We start from the raw sequence: 16,143 nt of genomic DNA on the forward strand, positions 1-16,143 counted from the left end.
TGGTTTTCTTTGCCAAAATTAGGCTTTTTGGCATGGTATGAAGGTGTTATGATGTACTATTTTAACTTCTACTGGCTCAATTTTTTCCTCTAACATGTAAAATAACAGCTATTACTTTTCAGAGTTCTCCAGAGCTTCTTCCCTCTCTACTTCAAAACAACATGCTTTGTTTACTAACAGATTGTTGATGTCTATCCCTAATCAGATCATAACATGAACTTACAATATTCATTGCCCTTCAAACAGAAGCTCACAAGTGTTTGCCTTCTGCTTTCCTTGTATGTAAATATGTGCAAAGCCTTTTTTTTTTTTCCCTAGCATTCTTCTAATGGTGTTTTGCCATGGTTTCTATAGAGCATGCTCCTTGCTGTGTTTTACTATACCATGTGTTCAACCCTATCCATTTGTTATGATGTTGAATGGTGCTTCCTTGCATTTCCTTGTATTTTGCTGTTGCTGTTCTGTTCCAGTTTAGAATCAGTTCTGGGTTGCAGCTTCTGGAGCACAGGGTAATTTTTTTGTTGTGTCTGTATTGGGCATGATGCTGTGTTGGTCCCTAAATAAGTTCCTAGTGCAATGTTTGTAGAAATAGGATCAATTATATTATAGCAACTCTTGTCTGTTGCATTAGAAAAAACCCAGGACCCAAACAAATTACAACAAAACAAACAAAACCAAAACCAACCAAACACCCCATCCCTTCCCCACCCCAATTCATGAAAGATGATGACGATGGAGTGATATGAGGACATCTTGCCCAATGATCTTCTCCTTGGGACTTGTAAAATAGTTCATTCTTGGGCAGAAAAAATAAGAAGTGATTCAGAATGCTTTGCCCCCTTCCAAAAGAGAATTCTGGAGGTGAGATGTTTCAGAAGTACCCAGTAGCAAGTAAATGATTGTCAGCCAGCCTGAACAAAGTCAACTGGTACCATCTCTTCACTAATTAAAGGTTAAGTTGAGGTGGAACTGTGTCGTGCAATTGTACTGCTATTACACTACATTTACTGGCATAAAAATAAAAGTGTCATTAAAACAGACGTCTCATAATGGCTGACATCAATGGAGCACCTAGTAAATGATTTCTGTGTTTTCCCATGAAATCTCGTTTGCTCAATATATAGATTTCATTAAGTAAAACTAGAATTTATTAAGTAGCATGTGAGGAGCAGATATTCCAAATGGGTTTTTCATATATCAGTAGCAAAAAAGGTGATATGGGAGGAGAATTCAGAGAGCTGTTGTGGAAAGAAAGACATCATGAACTCTTCTCTCGCTTATTATTTTTTATGTTGGAGAAGCAGAAGTATTTTATCTTTCTAAAGGATTAAATAGATTACTTTGCAACTAATGCCTAGATTTACTTCACTAGGTACCTTGGATCCAGATATTAGACTTTTGCACTTTAGTGCTTTTAAGAAGATTGATGTAATCACAGTAAATGAAACCAAATACAAAATACTGTACTAGAGCTTTACATATATATATAGTGTGTGTATGTGTGTGTGTGTGTGTGTGTGTATATATATATATATATATAAAAAAATAAAAGTATGTTGGGTTGCCACCTCATCTTCAAGATTTAATTGGAATTTGCAAGACCATTAATTTGCTGTTAATACAAAACTTAATGTCATGCTCTGAGATACACAGCTGTAGGTACACAGTGGATTTAAACTATTCAAAACCTATTAAAATATCTTTGGTGATGCTTAGGGTTAGGCGGAAGAGAGATTAAATTACTACTTTGTTGCAGTTGCTATTCTTATCAATAGTACCAGTGGCTTCAAAGAGTTTGCAGAACTGGATTCTGAAAGCTCCAGTTAGATGCAAGAGCTTTTTTTTTTTTTTTTGAGGATTCTTTTTAAACTGAAAATATCAAGAAAAACTTTGAAAGCATGTGTCAAGGTGAAGGAGTTCATGCTATTGCTGCTTTGAATATTGGGCACATTGTGCAGCTGGCACTGTCCCTAACAGCTCTGTATCCGTGAGCTGAGCTCTCGCTGCCTTCCGAGGAACCTGCACAAAGGCGGCGTTTGTTCCCCTTCTCCGTGCCCCGGTCGGTGACTCAGTGCCCTGCCAGGCTGCTCAAACCCTTTGCTATAGAAGAAAAGCAGCTGGCGATAGAGCTCTTGAAGAGGAGGATGCAGAAGCAGTTGGTTTGAAAGTGCTTAAGCAGAAAAATAGGCAAATTTCTTCTAATGCATCACTTTTAACATTTTGGCCAGTGCATAGTGGTCTCAAGGATATAAATTAAGATTTGGTACTTGATGTTTACTATGCTGTAGGATTTAATATTTCACTTTATATGTTAGAAATGATAACCAGGTGGGGATTTTAACTGCTATGAGTGGGTGAAGAGCTGTGCAACACTAACTTAAAACTCACTAGCTATGTTTTTGTTTGCAAAATATGGAGCAAAGGATCTGACAGCTAGTGCATCGCTACTGCTATGTGTCTAATACCTACAAGAAAAGTCCCACACACCAAAAGTCCACCAAGGACCATCCATTCAGTATCAGAATGCCGTATACAAATTAAGATTACTGTGTCTTCTGACAGGCTGTTGTTTTGGCTTGCAACTTGCTCTGTGTAATGCCTCTTTGCAGTGAGGCAATTTTTCAATGTAAACCAATTTTTACCCACTTTATATAGGAGACAAATTATTCAGGCAGATAATAGTGGTAAATATCTTCTTCCTCTTATTCTCTTTCCACACAGGAATGCTGAGGTGACCGTTACAGTTGTGCTACGTGTGATATGTTTAATATTGGAGGAAGACGAAATCTGATTTACTATAGTTTTTTTTAGGCTACTCCCTTAGTGAGTTATAGGTATCAGGAGAAACAAGTAAAGGTGTCAAGGAACAAAAGCAAAGACAGATAAATCATTGCAGAAAAGAGGGAGCAAAAAATAAGACTGAATTTCTTAAATTACTTCAAAATAATGTGTAAGCAAAAGATGTGTTATAATGAAGTATAAAAGTTACTAGGTTAGAAGAATTTTTTTTTAAATCACATTCTAATTTGAAAACCAAACCACAGTGTTTGCTTTGTGCGTAAGGTGCTCTAAGCAGATGCAGGAACCTGGCATAATGAGAATGGGCATGGAAACCAGAGAATGGAGTTATTTGGTAGACACAGGATGAGCAAAAGCAATGAAGAGGGGATCACTGTAAGACAGCTCTCCCTACCTGCTGTGGCTGACTCTTGGAGTACTTGGAAGATAAGGCAGGTTCTTATTAATCTAATTGGGTGGACACAGATCCTGAAGGAAGGAAATTTGCCAGTGTTTCACAGAGTGGATGTCAGTATACAAATTTGGACTAAATTACTTCCATTTCGGGTCCCCTGCAGTAGCAGGAAAAACATGATTTCAGTCTCATAGCTATTTATGTCTATAATTGCTGGTTAATACAATTCCGGTCAGAGTTTTTGGAGGATCACTTCTAATTGTTAGGCAGACAAGAGCCAGCTTCATCCATTAGCTCTAATCCTATTTCACAAGAAGCTCAGTGTTTAAGCCGTTATACTGATTTCCTTCCTGATTCATAACTATTGCATCTCTGTCCTCATCTAAAACTGGAGGAAAGTGGATAAATGTGGTATTATGACACCTACTACCATTGTGGTCATTATTTCTTTCTCTACAGTATATGTAATTTTTTTTTCTTAATAATGGAGGAGAGGAAAGATATGCTTATTGTGTACAGTAGCATTTCTGACGTTCCTGTTGTTTATTACTGCTGGTATGGTATTGAGAAAGGAGGAGGAGGGAGTGTGAAAAGACATGATCAGCTCTTCATACAAATGGTGGAGCCTAAATTTAGGTTAGTTATTTTAATGTCTTTTACCAGCATGGCTAGATTCACTTCAAATGCCTAAGGAAACAGTAATGTAGTTTTTAATGGCTTGTTAACTACTCTGATTTCTTCTCTGCTTTATGACACATGTTATGCATCCTCTTTCCCCATCCCAGTAAATACTTAGCTGGACAAAGCAGAGCAGTTCCACAGAAGAAACTGAGATGCCTGTCCAGAATAACTCAGAACTCATTGATCAGGAAGGATTCTCACGTGATGCCTTGGTATCTTAAGCTCAAATCCTTGTTTGACTTGATCCAGAGCAGGATCTTCAGCATAGTCCCCTAACGTTGAGCCTATAGCCTAATCCAAGTATGAAATCTGTATATGGCAAGTTTAGACATGGAAAGCTACCTAGTACAAAATAAATCTTTTTTCTTAATGTGGCAGGGAGGAAGGTGCTCTTCAGGACTTTGAGTGTTCTTGAAACCAAACTGTGGAGATCTACTGCATGCCTTGGCGCCATCTGAGTTACTGAGAGGTTGTTCTTCTGCAGGGTAACACACACAAGTTTTCAGAACTTTGACCGTTGATCAAGCATGTGCATAACTGCTTTCTTGAACAAGTAGAGATTTAAACCATGTCTATATCTCATTTAATCATGTTCTTACGTGCACAGAACTGTGTTACTTTCACAAGTCAAGCTCTTGAGCTATTGCCATCAGCCAGAAGTAGTGACAATTCCAAAACCTGGTAATGGCTGAGATAAAAGAATCTAGGAGCAGCAAGCAACTCCTGCCACCAAGCAGTTGTGCCTTCAGCTTGACTGTGGCTTGGTGTACCCTGAAGGATGCGGTTGAGATGCAAAATGAAGTCTAACAGCTTAAATCCTGTATCTGCACTAAACAACTCCTGAATGAGTACAGTCTTAGATGCCTTGGGTTGTGAAGGTGCAAAATGAAGTACATTACATGAAAGAAATGGTATGGGATTCATTATCTGCAGATGAGTCACCTCATTTAGCATCTGGCTGATCGTTTCCCACGTGACTACTTTTCACTGATGAAAGAGAAATGTACACCTCATTTGAGCAGAATGCTTGTGATCTGCAGCTAGAATGGGCAAAGGACATCTCAAGTATGTGTGTTCTTCATCACTATTCTTAACGTGCAACAAGGGGCGCTTGTCTTGATTTCAACTCTTCTGGTATAAGCCTCAGGCAATTTAGTCAGAGTAACATTTCCAAATAGCAAAGGACAATGACTTTTCCACAGAAATAAGCCTTAGCTATGATACTTGAAGTTTTAATATGTGTGTTTTGTATGAGGCACTCCCTATTTTCTAAAATGCAAAGAAAGCATTGCAAAAAAATCACTCAAACTTGTATTATCACTCAAAATTACATGTGGAATGGGTATGTGGGTCATCATTGCAAACAACTGTAGGAAAACTAGCAATGAGATAAACAGGATTAATTTGTTTTCTTGCTAACCTTGAGAACTACGCTTCTACTTAAAAGGGAAAGGGGAAAAAGAAATGAACCAAACCTAAAACGTGGCACATTTCATCTGACAGTTCTAGTAAAACAGCAGTAATACATTGAGTTGTTATTTTAAGGGCAGAAGTACAAAGTGGTACACCTTAAATCCAACTAAGTACATCTTGTAGCTAAAGCACAATAGCGTTATAAATTCTGAAATGGGCTTATACCCCGAAAAAGTAGGATTGTAGCTGGCAGTTGCATTTCTCTTGAAAAAGGTTAAACATGTATACACATATGGACTGGAGGACCAAAATTTTCTGCTTTGAAAGGGGGTGATAATATGAATTCTGACAAGAAAAAAAGAAGTGCTCATTTGGAGGTATCACAGAGTAGGCTGACAGGAGGTGGAAGCAGCAGAACTTGTGCAGTAGATGTCTGAATTTGGCAGCGATTTAAAATTCAATCTAAAATAGTTCAGTACAGGCAGAATTAATGTTGAGCCTGTACACTCTGTTCAGTGTGAGCACAATATGTGAAAAAGCGAAATTTCCATCTGAAATTTTTCAGAAAGCTTGGATGAGCGTAATGCTGGAAAGTACAGGGTTATGAATTGAAATTAAAATGGATTTTTGATCAAATATAAAAGTTACTCAGTTGTTTTGAGTTTCACCTATGTTTCTTATCATTCTCAATTTGTGGCATTGGTGAAGAAAACATCTGAAAAGGCAGCATATGGAAAAAAACAGTGATATGATGCAATATGGTTTTTTGTTTGTTTAAGAATCAGTGATTGTAAGGATATATTTTAGGTAGCATAAGGATCATCTAAGACAATTGTACCTATTATGGCATGTATTGTAACCTTTATATTTAATTTGAGTTTAGAAAAGTAGTAATAATAAATGCAATTCAGTCATAGAAGAGTGATGGATGACATGTGAATGGGAGAATAGGAGTTGAGATTAATTGGATCTGTGGTTGTTGCCTAGTCTCGTCGTACGGGTTATGGAGAAAAGTAGGTGCCATCACCTCAGCTTGAACAAAGATGCTTCTGCCTGTGTAGTTGTTCTGGGCACCTGCAGGCCGGTTCCAGGCTATGCTGGGGGCTTTTCCCATCTGGGTGTTAGCCCCCTGGGCAAGTGGTCCTGGGTGGGAAGGGGAGGATGGGACTTCTGTAAGGTTCTGAACTCACACCTGCCTGTTTTGCAGGGCTGGTTTGGAAAAGTCTTGTTGAAAACAAATGCAGTGTATACTGAAAACTATGTTTCTGTGGAAGAGAACTGTGAGCTTGTCATGCATATACGGTTCTTGCTGCTTCTGGATGGAAGGAATAGTTCTGTTAGTGGTTTGGGGGGCCTATATGTGCTGTTGTTCCGGTATCTTCAACATGAAACTTGAATTTAGTAGTGCCAATAGTCTTTGCTTTGCTGGGATTTCATCCAACACTTGATAAAACCATTAAAGCTCTTCTTCCCAGGAATATATTCTTACGTGCCTGTTTCAGGTTTTAGATGTGTTTTGAAAGACATGACCCTCATAAAGCAAAGAAGCAAACAAAAACCTGAAAGAAAGATATTTTGACTTTTTGGAGGCTGGAGCCCAGCAGGACTCCTGTTTGGCAAATAATGTGAGCTGATCAGTCTGTCTTCGTTGTTTGTTGTTATATATTGCTTGCTAGTGCTTGCCAAGCACTTTTCAAAAGCCGTCTCTCTTGTCGCAGAAGTTGTGCTTTAATTTGCAGTGATTTCTAAAAGTGCTTTAGTTAGTGTAAGTAACCAAAGCTGTTTCTATACAGCGTAGAGAATAACAGGATTGCAGAATGGATTTATTTTATCATTTGGACAAACACAAAGTACAATTCCAATCCATTGTGATACCCTCAACTTAATCACTTAAGAATTGCGTTTCTTTACTGTTTCTGAATGTTGATGAGATTGTTAAGAATTTAAAATTCAGAAGGGAAAAAAACCCCTTGACAACAATCATCCCTTTTTAAAGTGAAGTGTGGTAAAAGCAAGGGAAGAGCACCAGCCTCTGAAATGGTTTTGATGGCTTGGGAGGAAAAGGGAAGGCCACTAAAGAGGATGAAATCGAGTAGTGATTGAGTGAAGAGGCAAATGTTGTTGGCAGCAAGCTTTTTTTCTGCTTTCTCCTTAGTAGCTTGTTCCTCAGACAGGCAGCGGTACTTACTGTTATACACCATTGTTTAATCGCCAAAGCTCCAATAGCTGGAAAAGAGAATACCTTACCTTTGCAAAAGGAGAAGAGATTAAGTGGCTCGAGGTCACAGAAGAGACTAATGACAGAACTCAAAAGAAACTCAGTGATTAAAATATGGGTCCTATGGAGATTGGTGGGAAAGATGTACTCGAGTTCAGAGAACTAGTCTGTCAAGTGGAGTCTCATGGTGTTCTGTGCTCTGTCTGCTCAAAACATGTTTTCTTGCTAGTAGCTGTTAAGAAGTTGCACAGATGTCCGCACAAATTTCTGTACTGAAGACCACATTGGGGTACTTTTGCTGAATGTTTTGTATTTCCATTACTGTGATTGCAATTAACACTTTGTTCCAGAGTAAATACACAGAATATGAAAATCAAATTAAGGGTATGAAGTAGCTTTTATTTAGATATTATTTACTAGGGAGAAGAAATGTTCTTGTATGTAATTACTGAATACTTAGCTGAAGGAGAAGTGGAAACGTGTAATCTAAAGTAATAATATAACCAAAACCCATTAATTTTATCTAATTTGTAACTACTGAAAATTTACTGGGCAGCAGTGGAGAGCAAGTTATGTGTTTATGATAGATTTGAGAACATGGAAAATGAATGTATTTTTCCTTTTTTCTAGGTAAGTAACTGAAGGGGACATGAAGAATTGACATTTAAATGGCCAGCATGTTGCAAAAGGTATTTCACTTTAAATTGAAGAGGAATGTGCAGATAATTTGAGTACATATTTAATTAATATTTGCCTTTTAAAAATTGATTAAACCTTCTTTTGTTCACTGAATGACTGAAAGAAGTAAAAAACAAGCTTGTGTTTGGTGTTCATGCTATCCTTAAGTGACTTTAGCATTTAATGGGAAATTGGATACTATTCTCTTAACTTTTTATGTATGTAACCCATGCTGATCAACCAACTGCCAACCTGTGTTAAGTCTTTCTACTTCTCTGGTTTGCAGTAACACCATTGAGCATGCAGGTAAAGTGTCTGTGATGCTCCCCTGGCATGTCATGGGTTATTTCAACACAGACTGCACCGTTCAGTAATGGGAAGAAGCTGTGGGCAGAGAGTTTTCTTGAACTCTGCTTGCTGTCTCTACAAAGGTGTTTAATCCTTCTTTGCTATCAAGTTACATCTAGACTGGGCCAGAAGTCCTCACTGTGCCACTGCAGAGAAAAGAACTCGTTTTTAGCCAGTTGTTTAAAATTATCCAGTTTACTGTATGCTAAAAAAGCAACAGGAATAATAATATGGTAAATGGAATATACAAGTAGCATGCTTGAAATCTTTGTCTGTTCCAGAGACTTTGCCTGAGGGTCAGACTAGATATCGCTAATTTTGCTGTTGGTCACTGAAGATGCTGATCATACAGTTGGCAGATATGTCATATCTGGTTTCTAAGAGATGATATCACTTTGAGAAAGCTAAACCAGTATCTCATTTCTAAACAGCCATGTCCTTGCCAGCCAGATGGTTGTGTAGGTATGCAAGGGTTTACCATGCATTGGGAAGTGGTATCTGTAAATATGCTGCTAACAAAATTCCTGAGCATCTGCTGATGACACCCACACATAAGCTTCAAAGCACACCCTACTGTGTTTTTTGTTTGCAATGGTTGTTCTACTGATATAGATTTTTTTTGTTAAATCACTGAATTGATTATAATTTTGTACACTGTTTGTTGTCAGATTTGTTGGTAGTCTGTGAAATCCTTTGGTAGGGTGTAGGTTGAGGTGAAAGCCATGGTTAAATAGAGCAATTCCAGTTAATACCTGTTAGGGATGGTAATGAAAAGTTATTTGGGAGAATCTTCAGGAAGGCTAGCTAAAGAAAAAGAACTCCATCTCATAAAAATGTCAGTGTTTCCTAATTATTTCCATTATAATGAAAGTTACACCAAGTATTTTTGACAAAAGAGTGGAAAGAGCGAGATGGGCCTTTTGATTAGGGAGTGTGTCTGGGATATGGAACGTAGGCTCAATGTATGGTCTCAGTGAGGCATAACTGAGGTTTCACTCTGAATTACCCACTTCCGAAAAGATGATGGAAATCTCTGGGATTTTGGCTGTTCTCCTTACCTAGATTTTGAGTTAAAAAACAAAAACAAAAACAAAAGCAACACTGTATTGAACACAAAAATTAAGTGTTCTCTGGCAAGATTTTTCAGCTGAAAATGTCTGACCAGTTTTACTGACCAGTTTTACCTTTTACAGACTTTCTACTGTTGACTATATGTAACTATTTATAATATTTTTCTCCTATTCTTCCTGATTTTCTGTTCTCTTCACTGGGATTTTACTGACATAGAAATGTCATGGAGAAACAAAACCTCACCTGAAGCCAATTTAGTGAATTGCAGTTACTTAGGGAATATTTCAGCTTGGAAATATCTGTCTATCTAAAACGTCATGCTTGATTATTCTGATTTGCATTTTAAGCAGTAACTGTTCTGAAAGATGAGGTATAAATGTTTTGCAGCTAAGCAAGAAAATGAATCAGCTTCTTTTGTCTCCTGAAGCTTGCTGTAGTTTTACTAGTTCAGAGGTTCTTCTGAACAGAGACAGACATATCAACATGTAGAAGGTGGTGATGGCAGAGTTCTGTGAACTAGCAGTGAATGTCTGACCAGTATGGTCAGATCCTGCCTTTGCAGGATCTGAAAGTTCTTTTAAGCACTCAGAATGCTAGAGCAATGTTTTAGACTTTTAAAAGAGAAACCACATGGCTTGCATTAAAACAAAGTGCCACAAATTGCAGCTATTTTAGATTTTTTTTTCCTTCAATTTGAATGGCTAAACATTAAGAAAACCTTCAGTGATGAACCAAAGGGAAGAATTTCAGTACCTTGGAAATGATGGTGGAGTATAATTGTTGCTTTCTTAAAGTGAGGTTCTGAGAACCCCCGATCGCTCAATTGTTCTCGATATTTACCAATCCTAGTCTATGGAAGCTGAGTCCTGAGTGCATGAACGGTACACTGTTGCTTAAGACTGGTTTCAGGCTTTGAAGAGCTGGGGTTTCCTGTTCAAAGTTGATACTTTCAGTAGACTGAAATGCATGTTACTGAAGGGAGTGGATCCTCTTTAGTCCATGAAATGAGCTTTGGATTCTTAGCAGAGAGAACTGCGTGGAAAATACAGTACAGTACAACTCTTGCATAACTGGGATTTTTCTTGAGCAGTTGTTTGGAACTGAAAAAATCTGTGTAAAAATCAGCGTAATCCATGGTGCACTACTTCTATATTCCGAGCAAAAATATTAGATTGATACAATGCTTAATGAATACATCAGGTATTTGGTAAGGGTAAAATTAATGCAAGTTTGTCCTGTATCGATCTGTGTTTTAATGGCTATATTAGGATACACCATGGGGAAACAGATATACTGATGTAAAAAGATGAAATTAGAGTGATTTGTTTCAGGCAATTTAGTTTATTACATTTGACATGTTATCAGGTCTCTGAAACATAACTAGAATCTTCCTCTTGGAAACATGTCATGTCCTGTCTGTCTTAATGATCATCTGCAGCACGTTATTATTGCATCATTGTAGCTATGTGCTTTCTATCAGAAGCCAGCAGAGACTCTCCTGCTGATGAATACGAAATTCCATTCATTTTTATGGGAAGGATAATCTAATTTTATATCACGCCTTTGAAAGTTTTCAGAGGTCACCTCAGGCATTGCTTTATGAGCTTGAATCACCACCATCATAAACAACTCACCGTTTTGGTTCTTGGAGTATAGATGCACTTTTTTTTCCCCCTCCTTCTTTTTTTCCTGTTATACTTTTGTCTATCAAACCATGTGCATGCATGAGTATAAGCTCTCAATAAAGGACTTCAAACATGATGCTGAGATGGTACAGTTCATTTAGATAGATGCCAAACAATATGCTAAGCTCAGGGATTCTTGAAAGTAGGTCAAAATCCTCTAAGATTTCAGAGTGTCACTGTTCTTGGGTAATTTTGCCTCACCTTTTAGAAACACAAGTTACTAGTCTAATGATTGTAGAACTACCAGTGGAAATATGAACTCTTTTATATCACAGGACAAAATGTGTTTATTTGCTGTTGGCAGGTAATAAGGTGGCTGATGTAGTGCTATGAAGCAAGGGAATGCTGCCCTGTCTTTCGTTCTTCGAGCTTTTGATAAAAGACAGTGAGTTTGTGGCATGTTCTCTCCCCAGCTGTCCATGGAGCCAGGCACCAGAACAGGAGTCACCCTTGCTTGCTTTCTTCCTGTCTCTGACACTAACAGCCACATTTTTTCTCCTTGGTGATCCTGAACGGGGGCAATTGCTACAGCACCTGATAAAACACTGAGAGATGCAGTAATTTCTTTTTTTTTGAAAACTGAGTCAATTAGTGGTGTGTTCAGCATCCAGCTTTACAAGAGAATCTCTTAATGAACATCCTGGTGGTTTTTCAACATTAGAGAACCAAAAACCTCTGTGACTGGTAGCTGAATGGGAAAATCTGTCATATCTCCGAAGTGGGAGACATTGATTATGTCTTATCATTTAGGTATGGTAAAATAATATCTTTGCAGTTAACTTGAAGCAGTTATCCTTTCTAAGTGATGCAGTTTTGCGTCTGATATATGTCCAAACAAAGACTTCTCTGAGTATCATACATTGTATTTATAGTGCCATATTTTTGAAAAAAGTAGGGATCATGGTTCTCTGTTCCCTCATTATTAAGCCTACACATGTGCATGAGAATGTAAAGGAGCTACTATGAGACCATGAAAAAACGCACAGCTGTAGAAGTGGTCAACAGGACAGTAGATGTCACTGGAGTGGCTTTCTGTCTACAGGCAAACAGAGAGCTCAAGATGCCAAGGAGGACTTGTAGTGTCTACTCTGACTTAGCAGTGAAGCAAAGACCATGTACTGTGTTAAACTGGATTCTAGTTGGGGTAAAGAAAAAAAAAAAGGCAGCTTTTTCTGGTGAGCAGGAAAATAAGAGGTTTTTTTTAAAAAATGTGTATCTTTTTCTTATACAAATCTGTTTAAGAGTGCTGCACTATAATTGTTTGCATTTTCGAATAATGTTCATAGAGCTTAAGTGGTTACACTGGAGGGCAGGTGAATCACTGAATAGGATTTACCCTTATTAGTTTTATATTTTTGCAGATCCACAGCTAGGCAGTAGGAGTTTACCTGCTGAATGACTTACAAGATAGTAAAAAAATGCCTTTTATATTTGTCTTTCAATTAAAACTATGTTCTTCCTGCCCAATCTTTTTTCTTGTTAGACTTTTTAGGAGCATATGTATTCCTTTATGAACTATACATGCACTATACACAATGGTGTGCAACTTCTGCATGCTAAGCTTATTCAGTTACTTTGATTTCTCTTCCACAGTATTATATAAACTTTTCATCCACTGGAAAATATGGCATTAAAATCTGAGCAGTTGACACCTAACAGGCAAGTACAATCCTCTGTGCAGTTTGGTGCTGCAATAGAACAGTTCAGGTTTGATGGATCAGCAGTAGTGCAGAGTTCCAGTCACTGGAATTTATATGCTAGAGGATCTCTCTTGGATTCCTAAAAACACAAGTTACATCTGTTTGCTGTGTCTTTTTGGTTTTTGAAACATCTGACAAATTTTGTAGCTCAACAGTATACTGTTCATATTCATGCCAGTAAACTTTTAAGGAGTGATTTGGTGCTAGTAAAAGTCACTGAGATATTGAGATCTTTGGCAATTTACTTTTCTGTTTAATGCAAAGAATACAAAAGAATATTAAGTTAGCAAAACAGCAGTCAGTATTGCTAACTGTAAGCAATGCAGCATAATTTTTGGGGGCAGAAAAGGTGCTTGTTACATTCAGTTTCTGTGGAACTAAGAGTATAGTTCTACATGCTGAAGTCAACTAATGTCAGTGGAGAGGAGTCAAGTGTTGGAACTGTAGCAAAGGGGAGATTGTGGAAGATCACAGCTGTATATTTGTTTTCTGATATACGTCTGCCTGACTTAGAGTTGGGAAGGAACTGCATAATGCCTAATTAGTTTAAAACTGACTTACTGGTTAGTCCTTATAACTAGATTTATAAGCACTGGGAAAGATTTGGTTTACCGAAATTAATACAGAGTTGGATCCTACACTTTGTTCTGGAAAGTTGAAAATTTGCTGTGCTCTATAGCCTGGATTCACCCGGAGAATTGTGGTGATTAACTGTAATCTATAATGGTGTGCTTCCATATTTTTATTTGTATATGGTTGAAGGTTTGATTCATAGATGCTCAGTAACAAATGCAATAATAATTTTTACTTCAAAAAGTAGTGAAGATCTTCATTTTACACCACACAGTTGCTTACCAGGACTGGTATTCTATCAAGTAATGATGATATTGAGGTAAATAACTTGTCTGAGGGAAAGAAACTTGTTTTTCCACATTGTGAACAACTGATTTTCTTACCAAGTATTTTTGAACCTGAGGTGGCCTCTAATCCAAGCTGATTCTGAGTACTTCAGTATCTGAGTGTGTCACACAGTCTATTGGTGATGTTTTCGTTTAGGTAACATCATTGTCATATTGGTGAAAAAGGCTGTAAGCAGAGAACATATATGCTTGTATTGAGATCTTTACAGTGAATGATGGAAGTTTTAAAACCAACAGGAGGATCTTATGTCTTTACCTTATCTTTATTTTTTTTCCTCCATAAAAAGTGGATGTAGCACTTCAGGATTTCCTTTTTGTTAGTGTACATTGAAAGTTAAATTGAATTTTCTGAGGTGTCTCTGAAATGCTTGTGTGCACAAACACAAAGCATGATGTTGCTGCCCATGGCAAGGACATTGGACTAGGTGACCTTTGAAAGTCTGTTCCAACCCAAACCATTCTGTGACTCTATGATTCTGTGAAAAGTCGTAGTTTTAACTGTACTCCTTCCTTTCTTCCAGTTGCGTTGCTGTAGCTTTATCATTTATTTTTATGCTGTTTGTAAATGGTACAAAATGGAGCAACTTAAATTCTGTCTAGATATACAGTGACTTTAATTTGTGAATATTATCTGCCTGTTCAATTTTTCCAAGGAACAGATATCTACATCTAGAAAAAATAGCACAGCATTTCATGCTAAATGGTGCTTTTGTTGGCAGCTTCAGGGGACATGAAGGTTTGAATGGGCATAATGAATAAATTACCCTTTGACTTTAAACCATTCCTTCAAAACAGAACATAATGGTGTATGGTGAGTTTGCACCACTTTTTTTTTTGCCTTCTTGTACTTCTTTGTAGGTATGTAAGAGGTTCAGTTTCTTCATGATTAATTTAAACCATCATAATCTGGCCTGTGTTACAAAATGCAAGAAAAAACATTTTTATCGTAACCAAAATAAGCATAGAGAAGTCTTTTTTTTTTTTTTTTTCTTTACATGGAAGATTTTCAGATGCTGGGGCAATTAGCAGCTAAGCTAAATACAACCAAAGAGGTACTTCTCCATCAGAAATTGAAGCTAATGGGCTGTAAAGGCATAATGGGCTAATGGACTGTAAAGGATAATTCAAGTGTCCAGCACTAGGTTTGAACACAGATTGCTACCAGAAGGAGTGGGAAGCTGGATGTGTTGGCCAAAGGCTGAATGATGCGCTGTGAATGAGTACGAGCTGTTTTAAGATGTGTAGCCATGCTTGAAAATAGCTTTCAGCTTAGTAGCTGGGAAGAAAATGGATGTGGAAAGCATCTCTTGCTTGAAGCAGTCACTGAGAAGCAGATTGTATATGGCCCTTCTGTGGCTTGTTCTCTTCTGATTTGTTTTTTCCCTTTTTCCCAGGGTATAAAAATAGAAGGAAGAAGCCATTTTGGATAGGCTAAGGTCTCCCCAAGACATTTTATTTGAAAAATAGCCCCAAGTATATAAATCCTAAGTAGGTGTCTGACATGGTCCTTAGCCTTTTCATGACTCACTTTCCAGACATAAGGTAAAACTTGACGTGCGAAGCATTGACTAAAGAGCAGCAGGTTGGCTGCCAATTTTTTTTTTTTAAATCTGTTTTAGCCTTTCTGCCAAAATCTTATTTATTTTCTTTGACTACAAGCATGGCAGTCAAAAGAGCATTGTGTTTTTCCAGTGAGGGAATGGGTAGTTCTTATCAGCCAGACAAATTTATTATGTTCTGTTTATAAATATGTTGAGAAAACACTTTGTTCTAGTGCAGCTTTTACAATTTCCTTATTGTGCCAGAAGAGATGAAGACATAGGTCTGGCTGCTTTTCACAGCTAATTTTAAAGATACTCTTTTTGTTTTAGTGTTTCAGATAATTATTGGTTGCCTTCTCCCCCCTGCCCAATTGGCAAATTCTTTCATGTATGCCAGAGGGTGTTGCTATTTTTTTAAAATGTTTGTAAACGGGCAGTGTAAATGAATCTGTGTGTTAAGAGGTGAGTAACAGTGAGAATCAAAACTTTCTCTAAATGCTCTGTCAAATTAATTGGATATCAGTAGCTTTTTGGTATTCTGCATTTCCTTTGTGTTTAAACACCAGCAGAGAGCTACATGGACAATGAGTCCTGCAATCATATCATATAATGCTTATCCAGCAGCATTACAAGTTTTTATATACCTATAGCACGAAACAGATAAGCTCAGTAAATAAAGCAAGGATAATCTCTGG

This window comes from Nesoenas mayeri (genome assembly GCF_963082525.1).
Source record: "Nesoenas mayeri genome assembly, chromosome: 4".
NCBI lineage: Eukaryota > Metazoa > Chordata > Aves > Columbiformes > Columbidae > Nesoenas > Nesoenas mayeri.